At 39.9% G+C, this 22,662-nt stretch overlaps 1 protein-coding gene across 3 annotated transcripts in view; it reads left to right on the plus strand.

Annotated features, from left to right (window-relative positions):
- CENPP (centromere protein P) overlaps nucleotides 1–22,662 on the plus strand; it is a 271,071-nt gene that overhangs the window by 98,320 nt on the left and 150,089 nt on the right. The window lies entirely within an intron of this gene.

The following is a 22,662-nucleotide window of genomic DNA, read 5'->3' on the forward strand; positions in this document are numbered from 1 at the left end:
ATGGTGGTTAGAGTCAGGCCTTAAAGGAAAAAATAGGCGATATAAGTTTGTAATAGTTCACTGTTTTAGTTAAGTGGTTATAATTGTAGCAGTTGGGGAGAAAATGAGTTGAATTGTTGAAAAGTGTAAATTATGTGCTATGATTATACTTTGATTGAAATAGATTCAGTATCTCAAAGCTGAGTGACATAGGACTGGCTAGGAAAGGCCCTCCTGAGACTTGCTTAATTAACAATATAAGCATTACAATTTTCTGTGCATTTGTTCCACTTTATTTATTAGGCACCTACTTTGTGCAAATTTTAGGCGCTTGGGACTCAGCAGTGAAATTCTCTGTTGTTACAGAGAAGGAAAACAGAAAATAAATGTAAATAATCATAAAATGCAGCATATAAACAAGGTAGAGTGCGATGGAAGAGAATAATGCAAGGTAAAGGGATAAAAATGAGGCATTGGGGTACGGGTCAACAGTTCAGGCATCGCTGTATGTGGGGACTGGAATGGAACAATTAAGTTATGGTATGGCAGATGGTGAGAGCCGAGTGTCTCACTGTTGGAGTGGGAGTTACAAATAAATAAGCGAGGTGAGGTGGTGACAGTGATCCATGTGGTAATAGATTAGAGTTGAAGACATCAGTATGAACTCATATTTAGCTTAATGCAGCTGGTTAAAAGGGAAATGTAATTATGTTATATATACATAGTACACACATAGACCTCCTTGCTCTGTTGGCTGAGAGAGCCTACAAGCAGGAGCGTTTTAAGCAGCAGCAAACACAGTCAAAGCCCAGATCTTGGTTTCTAACATCATTTTCCAGTAAAAGGAACCAGGGCTGCTCCTTGGAGAAATGGCTGATTCCAGGAGGACTGGAGCAAGGAAAGTAGGAGATGGGCCTGGAGCATTGCACAGTACCAGAAAAAGGACACTCAGCAAAGAAAGAGATCTGGGGAGTCTCTGTTCTACTCAGTTTTGCTGTGAACCTAAAACTGCTCTAAAAAATAACATCTGTTAATCTTTGTTGTTGTTGTTGAGACAGAGTCTCACTTTGTCGTCCAGGCTGGAGTGCAGTGGCACTGTCTTGGCTCACTGCAGCCTCCACCTCCTGGGTTCAAGCGATTCTCCTGCCTCAGCCTCCCGAGTAACTGGGATTACAGGCATGTGCCACCATGTCCGGCTAATTTTGTATTTTCAGTAGAATCGGGGTTTTTCCATGTTGGTCAGGCAGATCTTGAACTCCCTACCTCAGGCAGTCTGCCCACTTCAGCCTCCCAAAGTGCTGGGATTGCAGGCATGAGCCACCATGCCCTGCCTATTAATATTTTTAAAAGGGTAGGCAGACACTATTTTAGGTAGTTTAGATATTTAGAACTGAATATGGTGACGGGGCAAGCCAAGTTGGTATCAGAGTGGTGACAGGCCAGCTTGGCTGATGCCTAGTGATCTAGGAGGAGGGAGTCGGTGGTACTCTCACAGGTAGCCAGTGTCAGGGTCAAGGCAGACATATGCCTGGAAGTAACCACCTCTCAGCATTCTAAATGGAATCAAGTTTGTAAGGCAGATAATAACACTTAGCTGATGAACTACTTCTATCGGAAAGGCCACTTGGGCAGCCCTATAGAAACAATCCAAACATTAATTGCAGTCAGTCTCTTGGTCTGTCTGCTCCCAGGGGACTATGAGGAGCCCCTGAATTCATGACCCATACTCACAAGGTTTCTTGGCCATCATCATTCACATTTTCTGTAAATGGTGCCCCCATCCCAACCCTGACCACTCTCTTGTGTAAGCCAGAAGTTTGGGAGTCCTTTAAATTAGTGCCTTCTCAAGTGTAGTAGGAGGTCCATCAGCATCAGAATTACCAGAGCTGCTTATTAAAAATTCAGGTTCCAGCATCTTTATATACTCTAGATCTACAAAATCAGAACCTCTGAGCATGGGCTCAGAAACTTCCATTTTAAACAGGTGTCCCAGGTCCCACCAAACCTTGAGAACCACTAATGTAAATACTTCTCCCTGACTTTCAAATTGAATCTGTTGGTGAATCTTTTGTGTTCTACACCCAAATATCTGTTTGGTCTGACTTTGTCTCATACCACGACTGCCATCATCTCAAACCCGGGTGCTCTGGGTAGGGTCTTGACTATGTTCACAGATATCCTTCTCCAAGCAGTTTTTTAGCTGTCTGCATAAAAATCAGACTACACACTGTCTCTGCTTAAACTTCCTTGTTTCTACTTGTTACTTGTTTCTACTTACTACTTCCAGTGATGCTTTATTTTTAAAAAGTAAATTCCAAACACTGATCTTCAAGATTGGGGATGATCTGACCTTGGCCTACCACTTGCCCATTCTTGGAATGTTCAGTTTGCATTACTGCTGGTTTCTGCACTGTTCCCACACTGGCTTCTTTTTGAGACTCACATTGCCATGTTTCTGTCTCACTATGACCTTTGAAAGAGCATCTCTGTCTGTTGAGGATACTAGGCCTCTGTACCTCTTATTCTCGTTGTTAGCTAACTCTTATCTTTAGAACATCAGCTTATCCCAGCTGCAATTAATGATGAATGTAATTATTTGTCTGCTTTCTCCTTTCTGACAAGATTCTTTTATGAGTTGCCATGTCCTCAAACTGTCTGTCAATAGTGGTTGCTCAATAAATATTGTTTGAATGAATGAATGAATGAATGCACAGTACCTTCCAATGCGTATCTTCTCCTGCATTTTCTGAAGATGTTTTTAATTTCCTGCCTGTTGGAGGAAAGGTGCCTCCAGACAATGGCCTCTGTCACTTCAGGGGAACAATCTTACTGTCACCTCCCAGACCTTACCTGGTGAACTCATCAGCAGGCCTCATAGGCCCTGTATGTGGAACCAACTTTTATTAACACAAAAGCATGAATACAGAAACACTGAAAACAGAAGACAATCAGTGAATACTTGGCTAAAGTCTACAGAACACAACGAAGGGAAAGAACAAACGACTGTTATGCTTAACTCAGCATTTGAATCACCTGAATATAATCTTGTCATTTTTCAGGCCAAGTGAGGTGGCTCACGCCTGTAATCCCAGCACCTTGGGAGGCTGAGGAGGGCGGATTACCTGAGGTCAGGAGTTTCAGACTAGTCTGGCCAACATGGTGAAACCTTGTCTGTACTAAAAATACAAAAATTAGCCAGGTATGGTGGTAGGCGCCTGTAATCCCAGCTACTCGGGAGGTTGAGGCAGGGGAATTCCTTGAACCCAGGAGACGGAGGTTGCAGTGAGCCAAGATCACACCGTTGCACTCCAGCCTGGGTGACAAGAACGAAACTCCATCTCAAAATCATCATCATCATCATCATCATGTCATTTTCTTGTGAATTTCTTCCAGAGGTATCTTGTACATATAGAAGCAAATACATATATTTAGAAATCATTATTTCTTAAGAAGCATTCCTGCATGAAATTCAAGATGTTTCTACTCTTTTCCTAATGTAAACATTGGTGCAACTAATATACTTTTATAAGGGACTGCACATGTGTGCTAGTGTGTCTGAGGGGTGCATCTTCAGGCACAGATATGATTATTCTCCTCAGAGGCCCTTCCAAGTGGCACTCCCAGCTGTTAAATCCTCTGCATACCATTTATCAGGTTTTAATCTTTCAGTGATCCGATGGGTTAAAATGGTATCTCATAGTTGAGTTCTTATTTCTCTTACTATGGATCTAGTTGAATATCTCTTATATTTTACAGCCCTGTATGCTGCTTTTTCTGGAACTGCTTGTATCTTTTACTTTTGTTTCTACTGTATTGTAGTCTTTCACTTAATGACTTTTAGGAGTTCTTTATGCATAAGGGAAACTATGTGCTATGACTTATAACTATTATTTTTCAATTTGTAATTTGCTTTTGATGGTTTTGCCATGAAGACTTTTTGTTACGTCACTGGGTTTATCCATCTCTTCTCTGTTTTTTTTTTGTTTTTTTTTTTAAAGATGAAGTCATTCAAGTGATTCTCCTGCCTCAGTCGCCCAAGTAGCTGGGATTACAGGTGCACACCAGCGCCTGGCCAGTTTCTTTCTTTTCTTTTTTTTTTTTTTTTTGAGACGGAGTCTTGCTCAGTCACCCAGGCTGGAGTGCGGTGGCGCGATCTCAGCTCACTGCAAGCTCCGCCTCCCGGGTTCTCGCCATTCTCCTGCCTCAGCCTCCCGAGTAGCTGGGACTACAGGCGCCCGCCACTGCGCCCGGCTAGTTTTTTGTATTTTTAGTAGAGACGGGGTTTCACCGTGTTAGACAGGATGGTCTCAATCTCCCGACCTCGTGATCCGCCCGTCTCGGCCTCCCAAAGTGCTGGGATTACAGGCTTGAGCCACCGCGCCCGGCCTATTTTCAAATTTTTAAAAAAAATTTGCATTTGAAAATCTGGTATGTTTAGTGTTTACAGTACTTGTTAAGTATGAGATGCAATCCCACTGAATATTTTGCTGACATTAATTGAATAGTCCACCTTTCCCCTATCAAATTTGAAATGCCACTGTTTCCATACACTAGATTTCTTTAACTATTGAAGGCATTTCTTGACATTATATTATTTCCCTTTGACATGCTTGTCGATTGATGCATTGTTGGCATTTGATGTGGATAAGGGTACGTTTGTTTAGATCTCATTAATACTTAATACTTGGTATTCTCTAAACTTTTTCCAATTTGATAAGTATTCAATGGCAATACATTGTGATTTTAACTTCCATTGGCCTGCCTACTAAAGAGAGTGAACATCTTTTCAAATGTTTTTCAGACATTTGGATTTTCTCTTCTGATGTGTGCCTGTTGATGTTTTTTACTCATTTTTCTTTTCTTTTCTTTTTTCCGATACAGAGTCTTGCTCTGTCACCCAGGCTAGGTTGCAGTGGCACGATGTTGGCTCACTGCAGCCTCGGCCTCCCAGGTTCAAGCAATTCTTCTGTCTCAGCCTCCCGAGTAGCTGGGATTACATGTGCCCACCACCACGCCCAGCTAATTTTTGTATTTTTAGTAGAGATAGGGTTTCACCATGTTGGCCAGGCTGGTCTTAAAACTCCTGACGTCGTGATCTGCCCACCTCAGCCTCCTAAAGTGCTGGGATTACGGGCATTACCACTGCGTCCGGCCTTTACTCATTTTTCTGTTACGTAATTTTTTTTTTTTTTTTTTTGAGACGGAGTCTGGCTCTGTCGCCCAGCCCAGGCTGGAGTGCAGTGGCGCGATCTCGGCTCACTGCAAGCTCCGCCTCCCGGGTTCACGCCATTCTCCTGCCTCAGCCTCCCGAGTAGCTGGGACTACAGGCGCCCACAACCGCGTCCGGCTAATTTTTTGTATTTTTAGTAGAGACGGGGTTTCACCGTGGTCTCGATCTCCTGACCTTGTGATCCGCCCGCCTCAGCCTCCCAAAGTGCTGGGATTACAGGCGTGAGCCACCGCGCCGGACCTACGTAATTTTTTAAAATTGATTTTTACAGATTCATTATATCTCATAGATACTAACCTCTTGCTGGTTATACCTATGACTCTGTGTTACAGGTTTTCAGTTGATTCTCTTGAATTTTTTAGGCACATGTGGTTCATATGAAAATGGTAATTTTGGCCGGGCTCAGTGGCTCACGCCTGTAATCCCAGCACTTTGGGAAGCTGAGGCAGGTGGATCACCTGAGGTCAGGAGTTCGAGACCAGCCTGGCCAACATGGCAAAACCTGGTCTCTACTAAAAAGATAAAAATTAGCTGGGCATGGTGATGGGCGCCTGTAATCCCAGCCGCTCGGGAGGCTGAGGCAGGAGAATCGCTTGAACCTGGGAGGCAGAGGTTGCAGTGAAACTCCATCTCAAAAAAAAAAAGAAAAAAGAATATGGTAATTTGACCTTCTCTTTAATTGCTTTTGAGAAACTAGCTGTTTGTTTGAAAGACATTTTGTAAATCTTTAGTATCTAGACAGCTGGACTATTTATTGTTTGGTCTTTCAGTTAGCTCCTATAAACCACATGAGATGAAAGTACATTTCAAATCAATAAGCCACATGACAACAAAACTAGAAGATATCATAGAATCCTCGCCAAATAAGGAGGGTTGGGTATAAAAGCCAGCACACAACCAATCACAGGCTGCAGAAAAAGCAAGAGAGCACTCATAGGCACGGGGAGTAGCCAGTACTCCACCCTCACAGAAGCAAAGTCCCAAAATTATATACACAATTAAAAAATGATTTTCTACATAATTAATTCAAAGTTTCCTCTACAATGACTAGTACTGAGTACTTTGTACTTTTAGAAATCACATTTTCAGGACTAGGAAAGGGTGGAAAAATGCATTTTACTTGGTGAAATCATTGGGAAATACTTTTGTTGTTGAGGAGGTGCAGATAGAAGTAGACCCTTTAATTTGGGGAATACATAATCCATCGTATTAGATAATTGGAGGAAAGGGCAGGAAAAAGATACAAAAAACTTTTGGACTTGAATCTTTCATGGTATTGATTTATTTTTTCTTCGATTAAATAAAAAAGATACCCTGAGATACCACAAAGCAAAAAGGCATTTGGGGAGTGCCTTAGTTCATCTTTTGCTACTATAACAGAATACCACACACTGAATAATTTATAATGAACAGGAATTTATTTCCTCACGGTTCTGGAGATTGCGAAGTCCAAGATCAAGGCACCAGCATTTGGCAAGGGACTTCTTGCTGGGTTAAAGAGAGCAAGAGGGGGTGGTTCCACTCCTGTAATAACAGCATCAGATAACCTAAATACTTCTTAAAGTTCCCACCTCTTAATACTGTTATGATGGCAGTTAGGTTTCAACATGATTTTTGGAGGAGACAAACATTAAAACCATAACAAGGAAGGAGGAGTAAATTCCTCCCGCAATCACTTTTCTGTTTGACTGGTACTTGGTACACACAGTGAGTCTCCCTAATTACATTTGGTTTTTTTGTAAGGCAGCCTGATACCTTTTTTTCTTCTCTAATGTGGGTAAAAGGTACATTAAGCAGAAAGATTACCTTCTGTAAGTTAATAAGGGATTATATAGTTTGAGATACATTTATAAAACATTATTATAAAACATCTGGAATGTTTTATAAATGATTGCTATGAAAACAATGAAAATTTAATTACAAAAATGTACCCTAGGCTGGGTGTGGTAGCTCACGGCCTGTAATCCCAGCACTTTGGGAGGCCGAAGCAGGCGGATCACTTGAGGTCAGAAGTTCAAGACCAGTGTGGTCAACATGGCAAAACCCCAACTCTACTAAAACTACAAAAATTAGCTGGGCTCAGTGGTGCATGCCTGTAATCCCAGCTACTTGGGAGGCTAAGGCAGGAGAATCACTTGAACCTGGGAAGCAGAGGTTGCAGTGAGCCAAGATTGTACCATCACACTCCAGCCTGGGTGACAGAGCAAGACTTCATCTTAAAAAAAAAAAACAAGTATACATTTTTTTAAACATCAACTGTTTAAAATACACATATCTTACACTTTGTGCTCACCTTCCTTTAAATATCATTCCCAAAGCACAGTAATTCTAGCTTTGCAAAGATTGAAGTCAGTGTACAAAAATCAATGTTATTTCTATATACTAGAATGAATAATTGGAGACCGGGCGTGGTGGTTCACCCCTGTAATCCCAACACTTTGGGAGGCCGAGGTCGGTGGATCACACGGTCAGGAGTTCAAGACCAGCCTGGCCAATGTGGTGAAACCCCATCTCTACGAAAAATACAAAAATTAGCTGGGCGTGGTGGCGCATACCTGTAGTCCCAGCTACTTGGGAGGCTGAGGCAGAAGAATCGCTTGAACCCAGTAGACCAAGGTTGTAGTGAGCCGAGATTGTGCCCCTGCACTTCAGCCTGGGCGACTGGGCGAGACTCCGTCTCAAAAAAAAGAAAAAGAATGAATAATTGGAGATGGAAATATTTAGTTAACATCTAATAAGATTTGTGTAAGAATTGCATGCTGAAAATTGCAAACATTGAGGAAGATCTAAATAAAGTATTGGCAAAAGGATAGACACTTGAGCAGTGGAATAAAGTTCAGATATAGGCTTACAAATTTCTGATTAATTTATTTTTGCCAAAGGTAAGTCAGCGGAGAAAGAATCATGTTTTTAACAAATATTGGGATAAAATCTCATTCAGAAAAGTAAAACTTAAAAAAAAAAGGAATTGTTAAATTTGGAGGAAAACATCCAGAGATGCAAGACGGTTCAAACCTTAATATTTTAAAGTTTTCTGAGCCTGGTGCGGTGGCTCACACCTGTAATCCCAGCACTTTGGGAGCCTGAAGCGGGCAGATCACTTGAGGTCAGGAGTTCAAGAAGTTCAAGACCAGCCGGGTGACATGGTGAAACCCCATCTCTATTAAAAATACAAAATTAGTGTAGCATGGTGGTGTACGCCTGTAATCCCAGCTACTCAGGAGGCTGAGGCAGGAGAATTGCTTGAACCTGGGAGGTGGAGATTGCAGTGAGCCAAGATCACGCCCCTGCACTCCAGCCTGGACAGCAGAGCGAGAGACTCCCATCTCAAAAATAAAATACAAAGTATACTGTACACTGTGTACAACCTTATATGTGTTTTGGCAATGCTTGGTAGACATAGTCCAGGGATGAAACTCTCATCAGGCAATCTACAGTCATCTTTTTCAAGATTCAGATGTTTGTCTTTATAACCCTTATTTTTCATTTTGTTTTATTTATAAATCCCCAAGGTTGAGAGTGATTAAAAATACTGTCTGACCATTTTATAAAACCATTCTCAAGTGGGCCCTGGTGTTGATTTCTCCTATTACCTTAGATTCTACTGCAATCATTTACTTTTTAATTAAAAACGTTATTTTGATTTCATTATTGAGTCACATGCAGTTATGAGAAATAATACAGAAAGATCCCATGTACCTTTTACCCAGTTTCCCCTAATGATAACATCTTGCAAAACTGTGGTACAGTATTACAATCAGGATGTTGAAGTTGAGATAGTAGAATTATAGAACATTTTTATCCCTGCAAGAGTTTAACATGTTGCCCTTTTATAGGTACATAAATCTCTTGCTCTTCCCCCTTCACCTTTAGCCCCTGGCAACCACTAATCTTTTCTCAATTTTTACAGTTTTGTTATTTCAGGAATGTTATAGAAATGGAATCATACAATATATAACCTTTTGGAAATGTGTCACTAAACGTAATTCTCTGAGGATTCATTTGAGGTGCTGCATGTATCACTGGTTTATTCCTTTTTATTACTGAGTGATATTCCATGAAATAGATGTACCACTGTTGGTTTAACTGTCCACTGAAAAAACATCTAGGCTGCCTCCAGTTTGGGCTAATACTAATAAACTTGTTCTAAACATTCATGTACAGGTTTTTGTGTCAACATGAGTCTTCATTTCTCTTGGGTACATGCCCCGAGTATAATTGCTGGGTCATACGGTAAGTGCATGTTTAGTTTTTAAAAACATGCCAAACTATTTTCCAAAACAGCTGTACCATTTTACATTCCCACGAACAGCGTATGAGTGATTCAGTTTCTCGACATCCTCACTAGCATTTGATGTTTTAACACATTTTTATTTTAGCCATTCTAATAGGTATGTAGTGATATATTACTGTGGTTTTAATTTGCATTTCCCAAGTAGCTAATGATGTTCAGAATCTTTTCATGTGCAGAATCTTTTCATGTGCTTATTTGCTATCTGTGTATTCTCTTTAGTGAAATGTCTGTTCGTGTCCTTTGCCCATTTTCCCATTGAATTGTTCATTTGCTATTGCGTTTCATGAGTTCTAGATACTAGAACTAGGAGTACCTTTGTAGGATATGTAGTTTGCAAAGATTTTCTCCATTCTGTTGCATGCCTTTTCATCTTCTTAGCATCTTTCAGAGAGCAAAAGTTTTAAATTTTGGTGAAGTCTAGTCTATTGATTCTTTTTTTCTTTTATGGATCATGCTTTTGTTGTCATATCTAAGAACTCTTTACAAAATCCTAGCTCTCAAAGATTTTCATCTATGTTATTTTCTAAAAGTATAGCTTGACATTTTACTTTTATGATTCATTTTGAGTTAATGTTTTTATAGGGTTTGAGAGGTTTTTTTATGGATATTCAATTGCTCTGGTACCATTTTTTTAAAAGACTGTCTTTCCTTCAGTAATTGCTTTGGTGCCTATGTCAAAAATAAATTGTCTGCACTCAATGCTATATCTGGCTTTTCTTTTTCAGTTCTCTTTATTTATATGTCTGTCTTCCTGACAACACAACCTAGTCTTGATTACTATAGTTGTATCATAAGTCTTGAAATCAAGTAGAATGATTTTTCTCACTGTATTCTTTTTTCAGAATTATTTTGGCTGTTCTAGTTCCTTTGCCTTTCTTTATAAATTTTAGAATGATCTTGTCTGTGTCTATAAGAAATCTGGCCACGTGTGGTGGCTCACACTTGTAATCCCAGCACTTTGGGAGGCTAAGGCAGGCGGATCACTTGAGGACAGGAGTTCAAGACCAGCCTGGCCAACATGGTGAAACTCCATCTCTACTAAAAATACAAAAAAATTAGCCGGGCATGGTGGCAGGTGCCTGTAATCCCAGCTACTCAGGAGGCTGAGACAGGAGAATCACTCAAACCCAGGGGGCAGAGTTTGCAGTGAGCAGAGCTCATGCCTTTGCAATCCTGCCTGGGCAAGAAGAGCGAAACTCCGTCTCAAAAATAAATAAAGTAAATCTTGCTGGGATTTTGGTAGGAATTACATTAAAACTGTATATCAATTTGCCCTTTTCTTTTCTTTTCTTTTTTTTTTTTTTTTTTTTTTTTGAGGCAGAGTCTCGCTATGTTACCCAGGCTGGAGTGCAGTGGCACGATCTGGGCTCACTGCAAGCTCCGCCTTCCGGGTTCACGCCATTCTCCTGCCTCAGCCTCCTGAGTAGCTGGGACTACAGGTGCCCGCCACCATTCCTGGCTAATTTTTTGTATTTTTGGTAGAGGCAGGGTTTCACTGTGTTAGCCAGGATGGTCTCGATCTCCTGACCTAGTGATCTGCCCACCTCGGCCTCCCAAAGTGCTGGGATTACAAGCATAAGCCTCCACACCCAGCCCCCAGTTTGCCTTTTTTAATTGGGTTTTTGTCTTATTATACGTTGTAAGGGTTCTTTTATATTCTGGATATAAGTCCTTTATCAAATATATAGCTTGTAATATTTTTCTTCTAGTGTATGATTAGTCTTTTTCTTTCTTTTTGTCTTTTTTCTTTTCTTTTTTTTTTTTTGACAGAGGCTTGCTTTGTTGCCCAGGCTGGAATGCAGTAGTAGGTTCTTGGTTCACTGAAACTTCCACCTCCTGGGCTCAAGTAATCTTCCCACCTCAGCCTCCCGAGTAGCTGAGACCACAGGCATATGCCATCACACCCAGCTAATTTTTGTATTTTTTGTAGAGAGGGTTTTGCCATGTTGCTCAAGCTGATCTTGAATTCCTGGGCTTAAGCGATCCACTCTCCTCCCAAAGTGTTGGGATTACAGGCATGAGCCCTTGTGCCCAGGCTTTTCATCTTCTTAATAGCCTTTTGACACATAAATATTAATTTTATAAAGTCTAATTTATAAATTATCTTTTGGAGACACTGTCTTACTGTTGCCCAGGCTGGTGTGCAGTGGCGCAATCACAACTTACTGCAACTTTAACCTCCCAGGCTCAAGTGATCCTCCCACCTCAACCTCCAGTGATTCTCCCTCCTCAGCATCTCGAGTAGCTGAGACCACAGACATGTGCCTCCACACCTGGCTAATTTTTTTTATTGTTTGTAGAGATGAGGTCTCCCTATGTCGCCCAGTCTGGTCTTGAACTCCTAGGCTCAAGCAATCCTCCCACCTCAGCTTCCCATAGTGCTGGGATTACAGACGTCAGCCACTGCACTGGGACCAGTTTATGAATTTTTATCTTTTATTATTCATGCTTTTGGTGTCAAGTCTAAGAACTCTTTGCCTAAGGTCTTAAATATTTTTTCCTATTTCTTCCAGAAGTTTTATAAGTTTTATCTCTTATGTTTAGGTCTATGATCTACTTTGATTTAATTTTTGTGTGTGGTGTGAGGTTAGGATCTAAGTTCACTTTTTTGCATATGAATATCCAATTGTCTCTGCACCATTTGTTAAAAAGACAATTGTTAAAAGTTGTCTTTTAACTTTTTTAATTTTAACTTTTTAATTGTCTTTAAAAAGACAATTGTAAAAAGACATGTTAAAAAGTTCTGTTCTATTGATCTGTGTGTCTGCCTTATACCAGTCTCACGCTCTCCTAATTAGGGTAGTTTTACAGTAAGTTTTGCCATTGGGGAGTATACATCCTCTAATTTTGTTGTTCTTTTTCCAAATTGTTTTCACTGTTGTAAGTCCTTTGCATTTTCATATAATTTTTGAGATTGGTGTGTCTACATCTACCATCATAAGATTTCATGATGATTGAGTGCTTAGTATTTAAACATTGCATTTAAACTGCTTCATTTTTGACTGGGTGTGGTGGTTCTTGCCTGGAATCCCAGCACCGTGAGAGGCCAAGGCAGGTGGATCACTTGAGGTCAGGAGTTTGAGGCCAGCCTGGCCAACATGGTGAAACCCCGTCGCTACTAAAAATATAAAAGTTAACTGGGCATGGTGGCATGTGCCTATAATCTCAGCTTCTTGGGAGGCTGAGGTGGGAGAATCTCCTGAACCTGGGAGGCAGAGGTTGCAAAGCCGAGGTTGCATTACTGCATTGCAGCCTGGGTGACAGCGAGACTCCATCTCAGTCAACCAACCAACCAATCAATCAATCAATCAATCAATAATCTGCTTCATTTGTTATTGTTACATGGTATGACCTTAGTAAATGCGTGGTGCTGTTCTTTTGTTCTTATTAAGGTTTTCCAGTACGGTGAAGTGACTTAGATTCTTTCGTATATGAAGCACAATTCTGTTTGTCCTAGTTTTCAAATATTTCATCTTTTTGTTTTCCTAAGTATTTTTATTAGTCAGATTCTGTGTTATTTTTTCTTCTAGTTAGATGTTATTGTCTAAATTTTTAAAATATAATTAGCAGTGGTTTAAGACTATTTTAAAGTAGACCTGGCTTTGATGTCTTTATTTTCAGACTTCTATAACTTATTAGAATAAGACTGCCCTCCCATGGTGAAAATTAGATAATTTTTTTCAGTAAATTTAATGGGCTTATTTTTGGAAAAAATCGTTTAAAATGCGTACATTTTTAAAATATGTGGGAAATAAGCAATAAGCTATTCTGTGTTTCCAAATAAACAGAAATTGTAGAAACCGCCCCCCCCCCCCCCCCCCCCCGGCCCACACTAGCTATGAAGTCACAGTGGCTGACTGTGGGAGGCCCTGGCCACAGCTTTTCATGAGTTGGTGGTCTTAAGTCACCTGTCTCTCTGGAGAATCAGTTTTATAATCTTAAAATGAAGAGGTTTCAATGAGGCTGCTCCACATCTAAACTTGTGTGGCTCCTTTGGCTTTCTATGCCACCTTCTGTTTGTCTTCCTCTTATTTTATGGGATATCACTTTGTATCTAGTCCTCTTTCTCAATCCCATGTTAAAATTCTTGGAATGCCCTTGTGTCTTATTGGTCTGATCCCCTCTATATTTTCTGTAGAATTATGTAATATTGCCACAAGTACCATTTGGGTGAAAGGAACTCTTTGGTCTTCAAAGTATTGAAATGATTGTAAGTATGGATAAGCGTGGTGAATATAGAGAATCTGTTACTTACATTTATTCGGATTAATAGTTGCAGTGGCCTCCCCTTATCCACAGTTTTGCTTTCCCCCATTTTAGTTACCCGTGGTCAACCATGGTCCAAAAATATTAAATGGAAAATTCCAGAAATAAATAATTCATAAATTTCAAATTGCATGCTCTTTTGAGTAGCCCGATGAAGTCCCGTGTTGTCCAGCTCTGTCTAGCCCAGGACATAAATCATCCCTTTGTGGAACATATCCACACTATATATACTCCCTTCCCGTTAGTCACTTAGGGTTATTAGATCACCTGTCATGGTATCCTAGTGCTTATGTTGTAGTAACCCTTATGTCAAAGAGAATCTGTAACAAGGGTGTCCAATCTTCTGGCTTCCCTGGACCACGTTGGAAGAATAAGAATTGTCATGGGCCACACATAAAACACACTAACACTAGTGATAGCTGATGAGTTTAAATAAATAAATAAATAAATCCTGGAAAAACTCATCATGTTTTAAGAAAGTTTATGAATTTGCGTTGGGCCACATTCAAAGCCATCCTGGGCTGCAGTGGGCCATGGCTATGGGTTGGACAAGCTTGATCTATAAAGTGCTTCCCTTAAGTGAAAAGGTAAATGTTCTCAACTTAATAAGGAAAGAAAAAGAATGGTGTGGTGAGAGTGCTAAGATCTGTAGTAAGACCACATCTCCTATCTGTAAAATTGTGAAGAAGGAAAAAGAAACTAGTTTATTTTCTTGTTGCACCTCAGACTGAAAGTTATGATCACAATTCATGCATAAGTATTTAGTTAAGAGGGAAAAGGCATTAAATCTGTGAGTGGAAGACGTGAGCAGAAATGTGTTTTGGTTGACAACAATCAGGTTTTGTACTTGCTGTGGTTTCAGGCATCTACAGGGGATGTCTTAAAACATATCCCCCATGGTAAAACCAAGACTGTTGTTCAGTAAGTCCTCACTTATCATCAGTGGGTTCTTCGAAACTGAGACTTTAAGTGAAATGACATATAATGAAACCGATTTTACCATAGGCTAATTGTTACCAAACAAGTGTTAAGTTCCTGTGGCATATTTCTGGTTATAAAATTGTCACCGAACTTCCTAATAAAGACGCAAAACATATCTAATATTAAACATTGAAATAAATGTGAGCTATATGTATGTTTAAGAAAAGGTTAATAAAAAACAAGTGCATGAATTTTCATCTTTTATTAGTCATACTTTTGGATGTTAGTTACATGACATGTAACTACAGTGTTAAAATTAATCAAGCTACATATTTATCATCTGTGTACTTTTCTATACATATATTAAACATCAATAGAAAATTTATAAGAAGTCAACAATATGGATTCAACTACTAATTTATAGGAAATGCAGCGGACAGAGGAATATGTTAAAGTACACCACAAGTACGCAATCAGGAAAATCTAGACTGTGGGAAATGCCTGGTGAAGCAAACAACTTGGTTTCTCCATCAGATTAAATGTAAGGAAGAAAAAAAGGGATGAAGGGGAAATGTATAGGTTGAAAAAGACTTAAAAGGTATATTGACCAGGTGCAGTTGCTCACACCTGTAATCCCCACACTTTGAGAGGCCGAGGCAGGTGGATCACTTGAGCCCAGGAGTTCAAGACCAGCCTGAGCAACATAACAAGACTCCACCTCTACAAAAAATACAAAAATTAGCCTGGTGTGGTAGCGCGTGCCTGTAGTCCCAGCTGCTCAGGAGGCTGAGGCACGAGAATCACTTGAACTGTGGAGGTGGAGGTTGCAGTGAGCCGAGATCGCACCACTGCACTCCAGCCTGGGTGCCAGAGTGAGACTCTTAGGAAACAAAGCAAAACAAAACAAAGACTTAAAACATATATCAGCTTTTGACATCTGTGTGCCCTTGTTTGGATACTGACTCAAACAGACAAAGGAGTTTAAAAATTGTGGAATAGTTGGCAAGTTGAACATTTGGTGAGTTTGATGATATAAGGAAATAGTGTCAATTATTTTTTGGTATGGTAATTGTATTGTAGTTAATGTTTTAAAAAGTAGAGGGAGGTATTCTTTCTAAGGCCAAAATAACCCCTACACCAAAATTTGACAAGAGCATCACAAGAAAATAAAATTGTAGGCCAGTAAACCACAAATAGTAAATAAAACATTGTAAGTTAAAATTTAGATATATATAAAAATGAGGCTGGGCACAGTGGCTCACACCTATAATCCTAGCACTTTGGGAGGCCAAGGTGGGCAAATCTCCGGAGGTCAGGCGTTCGAGACCAGCCAGACCAACATGGAGAAAACCCATCTCTACTAAAAATTTAAAAATTCGCCAAGCGTGGTGGCGCATGCCTGTAATCCCAGCCACTTGGGAGGCTGAGGCAGGAGAATCACTTGAACCTGGGAAGCAGAGGTTGCAGTAAGCCGAGATTGTGCCATTGCACTCCAGCCTGGACAACAAGAATTAAAATCTGTCTCAAAAAAAAAAGAAAAAAAGAGATACTCCATTATGATCAAGTGGGATTTGTACCAGGAACTCCAAATTGGTTTGAAAAAGCCCATTGTGATTCATAATATTAACAGAATAAAAGAAAATTATATGAACATCTTAGTAAATAAAAAACATTTGATATGGCTGGGCGCAGTGGCTCACACCTGTAATCCCAGCACTTTGGGAGGCCAAGGTGGGCAGATCATGAGGTCAGGAGATCGAGACCATCCTGGCTAAAACAGTGAAACCCCATCTCTACTAAAAATACAAAAAAAAAAAAAAAAAAGTAGGCATGGTGGCGGCGCCTGTAGTCCCAGCTACTCGGGAGGCTGAGGCAGGAGAATGGCGTGAACCCGGGAGGTGGAGCTTGTGGTGAACCAAGATTGCGCCACTGCACTCCACCAGCCTGAGTGACAGTGCGAGACTCTGTCTCAAAAAAAAAAAAAAAAAAAAATTGATACAATTAAACACACCATTATCATGATGAAAATGTTTAGGAAGGTGACTTAATTTGATAGAGGGTATCTACAAAAATACCACTAACATAACATGAGGAAATACTCAACTCTTCTCACCAAAAATTGAGAACAAGATAAGAATGTCTACTTTCATCACTCCTATTCAGGTTTATACTGGAGCTCCTAGCAGTGAGATACAGAAAAGAAGAAATAAAAGGTACAAAAGTAGGGAAAAAAGGAATAAAAACTAACTTTAATTACAGTAGACATAATTTTATTTATGAAATCCCAAAAGAATATACAAGCAAACTATTAGAATTAATAAGTGAATTTAGCAAGACTACTGATTATAATTTCAATATAAAAATATCAATTTTTACCATATACTACCAATACATAATTGGAAAATAAAACTTTGAAAGATCATTTATAATAGCATCTGAGCTGTCACCAACCTGGGGTAACTAAAAAAAATGGTGTAAGACTTTTATCAGAACACTACAAAAAGAAGAATATAGCAGATAAAAACACATTGTGTTCCTAAGGTGTGAATAAAATTTTTTTCTTTTCCTTCACTAATAAGCATTATTCAGTGATTTCATTTAGAAAAATATATTGAACCAAGGCAGCATGTTAGCCTTGGGGAGGGGGAGAGAAGATGCAAAGATGACTAACACACAGTCCTTGCAACCAAGATTTCTAAAATCCTCTGGAGAATATGAAAGAACAGACCAAGCTGGGCAACAGAGTGGGGCTCTGTCTCTTAAAAAAAAAAAAGAGAGAGAGAAAGAGGGAGGGAGAGAAAGAAAGAGAAAAAAAGGAATGAAGAGATGGAGAGAAAAAGGGAGGGCTGGAAGAATAGTCAACTATGTATTCATCTCAGCTCAGTAAATCAGCACTTTACAGAAGATAAAGTAAACAGAGTAGCTACCTGCGGGGACATCTGGCCTTCTAAATGTTTCAAAACAAAGGAATGAGTTTCTTGCATGACTCAGCTTCGAGCTTAACTTTTCCTCTTTAACATAGTGTAGCAAACCCCAAACTTTTTGGCACCAGGGACCAGTTTTGTGGAATACAGTTTTTCCACAGATGGGCATGAGGAAGGAGGGAATGGTTTCAGGGTGATTCAGTTGCATTACATTTATTGTGCACTTTGTTTCTATTATTACATTGTAATATATAATGAAATAATTATACAGATCACCATAGTGCAGAATCAATAGGAACCCTAAGCTTGTTTTCCTGCAACTAGATGGTCCCACCTGGGGGTGATGGAAGATAGTGACAGGTCATCGGACAGTAGATTCTCATAAGGAGCGTACAACCTAGATCCCTCACATGTGCAGTTCATAATAGGGTTTGCGCTCCTATGAGAATCTAATGCCACTGCTGATTTGACAGTAGGTGGAGCTCAGGCAGTAACACAAGCAATGGGAAGTGGCTGTAGATACAGATGAAGCTTCACTCACTTGCCCACTGCTCACCTCCTGCTGTGTATTCCAGTTCGTACCAGTTATGGTCCATGACCCTAGGGTTGTAGACCCCAGGCATAGTGAATTTGGGGTCTGGAGATTTTATTTTACTTTCACATATTCCAATAAGAATGTGATTGTGATACAGTGACTGAGGATAAAAAGGAAGGAATGGATGCAAGAAGCATGAGAAGGTAGGGCAGGATCTGGCACCCGACTCTCCGTAGAGATGCAGGAAGATTAGAAATCAGCTGAGCAACTCCTAGAAGTTTAGAACCTGCACAGCTAGGAGGAAAAACAGAGTTAATAGGGACCTTATGAGTTTGAAGGAAATTGTTTATGATGTTCATTTTGATTGAGTTTTATGCCACCAGATGTTTAAGTTTGCTTGTGAAAATTTGCTACTTGTGAATGAGGTAAGTGTTTGAGATGTGGATTTTGAAGGATTCACCCTAAAGGTAATGATTACAATGGATGAAATTGTTCGGGAATAGAGAGAAGATACCAAGTGAAGGATATTGGGGAACACTGCCACTAAAGGACAAACGGAAAAGCATAATGTGTGTTAGCAAAGTTGTAATCGCCCAAGGGTTTCTTCCAGCCAGCTGCACAAATGAAGACCACAGCATTGTAGTAAAGAAAGAGTTTAATAGACACAAGGCTGGCCACACCACGCGGGAGATGGAGTTAGTACGCAAATCATCTTGTGGGTTAGGGGTTTTTCTTTTTTTCTTTCTTTCTTTTTCTTTTTTTTTTTTTGAGACAGAGTCTTGGTCTGTCACCCAGGAGGCTGGTGTGTAGTGGCACAATCTCTGCTCATTGCAACCTCCGCCTCCCAGGTTCAAGCAATTCTCCTGCCTCAGCCTCCCAAGTAGCTGGGATTACAGGTGCCCACCACTATACCCAGCTAATTTTTTGTATTTTTGGTAGAGACGAGGTTTCACCATTTTGGCCAGGCTGGTTTCGAACTCCTGAGGGTTAGGGGATTTTCAAAGGCAGTTTTGGGGAAGTGGTCAGGGAGGCAAGGCTTGCTGCAGGTTGGTTGGGGCAGAGATGAAATCCTATGATTTCATCTGGATTGGAAGGTTCAAGTGAAGCCATAGTTGTCAGCCACGCAAAAACACCTGGAAAGGTATCTCAAAAAGCCAGTCCACAATAGTTATATTATTTGCAGGCACAGCTGACAATCTATGTCTACACCTTAGCAGAATCAGTCTCCTCTCTTCCCCAAGTTCATGGCCTTTCATTAGCTTTGCAAAAGAAGATGAGTTTCGGGCAAGGTCTGTTATCATTTAAACTAGAGCCTAAATGTCTTCCAAAGTTAGCTCAGCCCAATAGCACAGTAATAATTTAAGGAAAGGGAAGATGGAGGCTGGGTTAGCTCAGATCTTTTTTACTGTCATAATTTTCTCATTGATATATTTGCAAAGGCGATTTCAAAGTGAACAGAGATTTTCAAGAAAAATAGTGTGTCATCATAGTTAAAAGCAAGGAACTAGACTGCTGTATTCAAATCCCAGATCTGCCACAAGTGATTTAATTTCCTTAGCTCCTATACCTAAAAAAACAGATATAAGTAAAGGTACCTCATAGGGTTGTTATAAGGATTAAAAGTAAGGCATTTATAAGAATGTCTGAAAATGTTATTTAAACATCAGTGGTATGTTTTGGATCTGTCCCCACCCAAATCTCATGTCAAATTTTAATCTCCAGTGTTGGAGGTGGGGCCTGGTGGTAGGTGATTGGATCATCGGGGTGGATTTTCCCCTTGGAGCAGTTCTGGTGATAGTAAGTGAGTTGTCATGAGATCTGGTCGTTTAAAAGTGTGTGGCACCTCCCCTTTCTCCAGCCATGTGGAATGCTGCTCCCCCTTCTGCTTCCACCATCATTGGAAGCTTCCTGAGGCCTCCCCAGAAGCAGACTCCACCATGCTTCCTATACAGCCTGCAGAACCATAAACTAGTTAAACATTGTTTCTTTATAAATTACCCAGTGTCGGGTATTTCTTTATAGCAGTTCGAGAATGGACTAATAAAATCAGCTATTATTGTTTAATGTTATTTGTATAAGATAATTTTGGTAAAATAGATTCAGGAGAATTGTTAGGTCAGCTGCAACAGATTAAGGTTCATGTGAGTAGAAAGGTAATACTGAGGTAAGGCAATTCTTTCAAAAAGTAATGGAATTGTGAATGAAAGAGAAATAGTATGGCAGCTTAAGGGAGAACAAAATTGAAATTTTTTTTAAAAAGCTTTTGGAATGCTGGGTGTGGTAGCTCATGCCTATAATCCCATCCACTCTGGAGTCTGAGGCAGGAAGATTGCTTAAGCCTAAGAGTTTGAGACCAGCCTGGACAATTTGTGGAGAGACCTCATCTCAGGAAAAAAAAAAAAAAAAAAATGTTTTAGTGACTTCTAAATACCTCATGATAAAGAAAATCACTTCAGTAATTTAGTCCGTCATAAACCCAGTAAATAGTAAGTTACTTGTTTTCAGTCTTTAATGGATTTTTCCAGTGGCTAATATTTTGTATTCACCATAAAATATGTTTGTGGCAGTAAATGTTAATGCAGTTTTGGTTGTTTATGATTTTTATTAGTGATTTGTTTTTTGCAAACTTAAAACCAAAAATGGCTAACAGCTGTAAGATGGAAAATACAAACATAAACCTCAGTAAATTAATTGCAGGGATTTCAAGAATCATTTCCAGTATTTTAAAATTTTGGTTTTGTCGTTTCTTTTTATAAAAAGATTAACTTAGCTACTTCAAATTCCACTATTCAGATCGTAGATAAATCTGTTTTTTATTCTAACCTTAGTGTTTACCTTATGATTTTAATGATTAATTTCAAGATGTTGGGTTTTTTCAATGTCAATAAACATTTTTTACTTTTACATATGTTCTTATAAGTGCCATGATATCACAATTTTTTGTTACATTGTAGAAAAGTTTATTTTGTTTATAAACAATTGAAACTTCAGAATATTTTAATTTTTGTGTGATTATTATAGTATTGTTTTCTTTTATCTTTAAGGACTTCATGATCTTTTATTTTTCTTTGTAAATGTTTATGGTTTACAAAGCATTGCATATATATTTTTATCATTTATTCTTCATAGCAACCTTGTTCAGTGTTGTCACCCCTACCCTTTATAGGTGAGGAAGCAGGCTCAAAGAGGTGGTGACTTGCCCAAGACTATAAATGGAACTGGATTTCCAAGTCAAAGTTCTGCAACCCTGGGCACTACTGGTTGTAGCACTACTGGTAGTTAACCTTTATTATTAAAATCATACTATCATCATCCCTCTACTCATACCATGATCTTCCCTCGTTTTTTGCTCAAAAAAGTAGCAGTTTTGTTCTAGGTTTCCAGATATGTCATTTTAGAAGTTGACTAACTTTCCTGTAAAGCTGTTGTTTGCAACCTGCTGAGATTTTGCCCTACCTTCCACCACTCCCCTCAGTGACATTTGTCAATATGTGGAGAAATTGATTGTCAGAACTGTAGAGGAGAGGTAGAGGGGAGGATGGGCGCAGTGGCTCACGCCTGTAATCCTAATACTTTAGGAGGCTAAGACTTGGAGGATTACTTGTAGCCAGGAGTTCAATATTAGCCTGGGCAACAAAGTGAGACCCTGTCTCCACAAAAACTTAGCTGAGCACAGTGGTATGCACTTGTAGTCCCAGCTACTTGGAAGCCTGAAGCAGGAGGATTGCTTGAACCTAGGAGTTTGTGGCTACAGTAAGCTATGATCACACTGCTGCACTGCAGCCTGGGCAACAGAGCAAGACTCTGTCTCTTAACAAAATAAAAAACAAAAACCTGTGGGGGACAGGGGATGCAGGTGTTACTGCCATCTAGTGTGTAGAGACCAGGGTGCTACTAAAAGATGTACAGGGCAGCCCCTGCCACAAAGAATGACCAAAATGAGTGACCACAAAATGAATGACCACAAAGAATGACCGAAATGTCAAGGGAGCCAAAATTGAGTAACTCCACTCTGAAGAGTATATTTACCCGTTCTTAATCTCGAAATCCAAACCCTCCATCTCTTGTATATCTGTAATGTTATTCTTTCCCCCTCGCCCCCAAATTATTTAAAATCTTGTTTTTGAGGTAGTTTAATATAAAGGTGATTATCTTTCATAGCATGGGAATTACATGGTGTATTTTAGTATTGTTATTAAGAATTTACATTAGGCCAGACTCAGTGGCTCACACCTGTAATCCCAGCACTTTGGGAGGCAGAGGCGGGCAGATCACGAGGTCAGGAGTTTGAGACTAGCCTGGCCAGCGTGGTGAAACCCCGTCTCTACTAAAGATACAAAAAATTAGCTGGGCATAGTGGCACGTGCCTGTAATCCCAGCTACTTGGGGGGCTGGGGCAGGAGAATCGCTTGAACCTGGGAGGTGGAGGTTGCAGTGAGCCGAGATCAGGCCGCTCCACTCCATCCAGCCTGGGCTACATATAGGGCGGATTCCATCTCAAAACAAAACAAAA

This window comes from Macaca fascicularis, chromosome 15, assembly GCF_037993035.2.
Source record: "Macaca fascicularis isolate 582-1 chromosome 15, T2T-MFA8v1.1".
In the NCBI taxonomy this organism is placed as follows: Eukaryota; Metazoa; Chordata; class Mammalia; order Primates; family Cercopithecidae; genus Macaca; species Macaca fascicularis.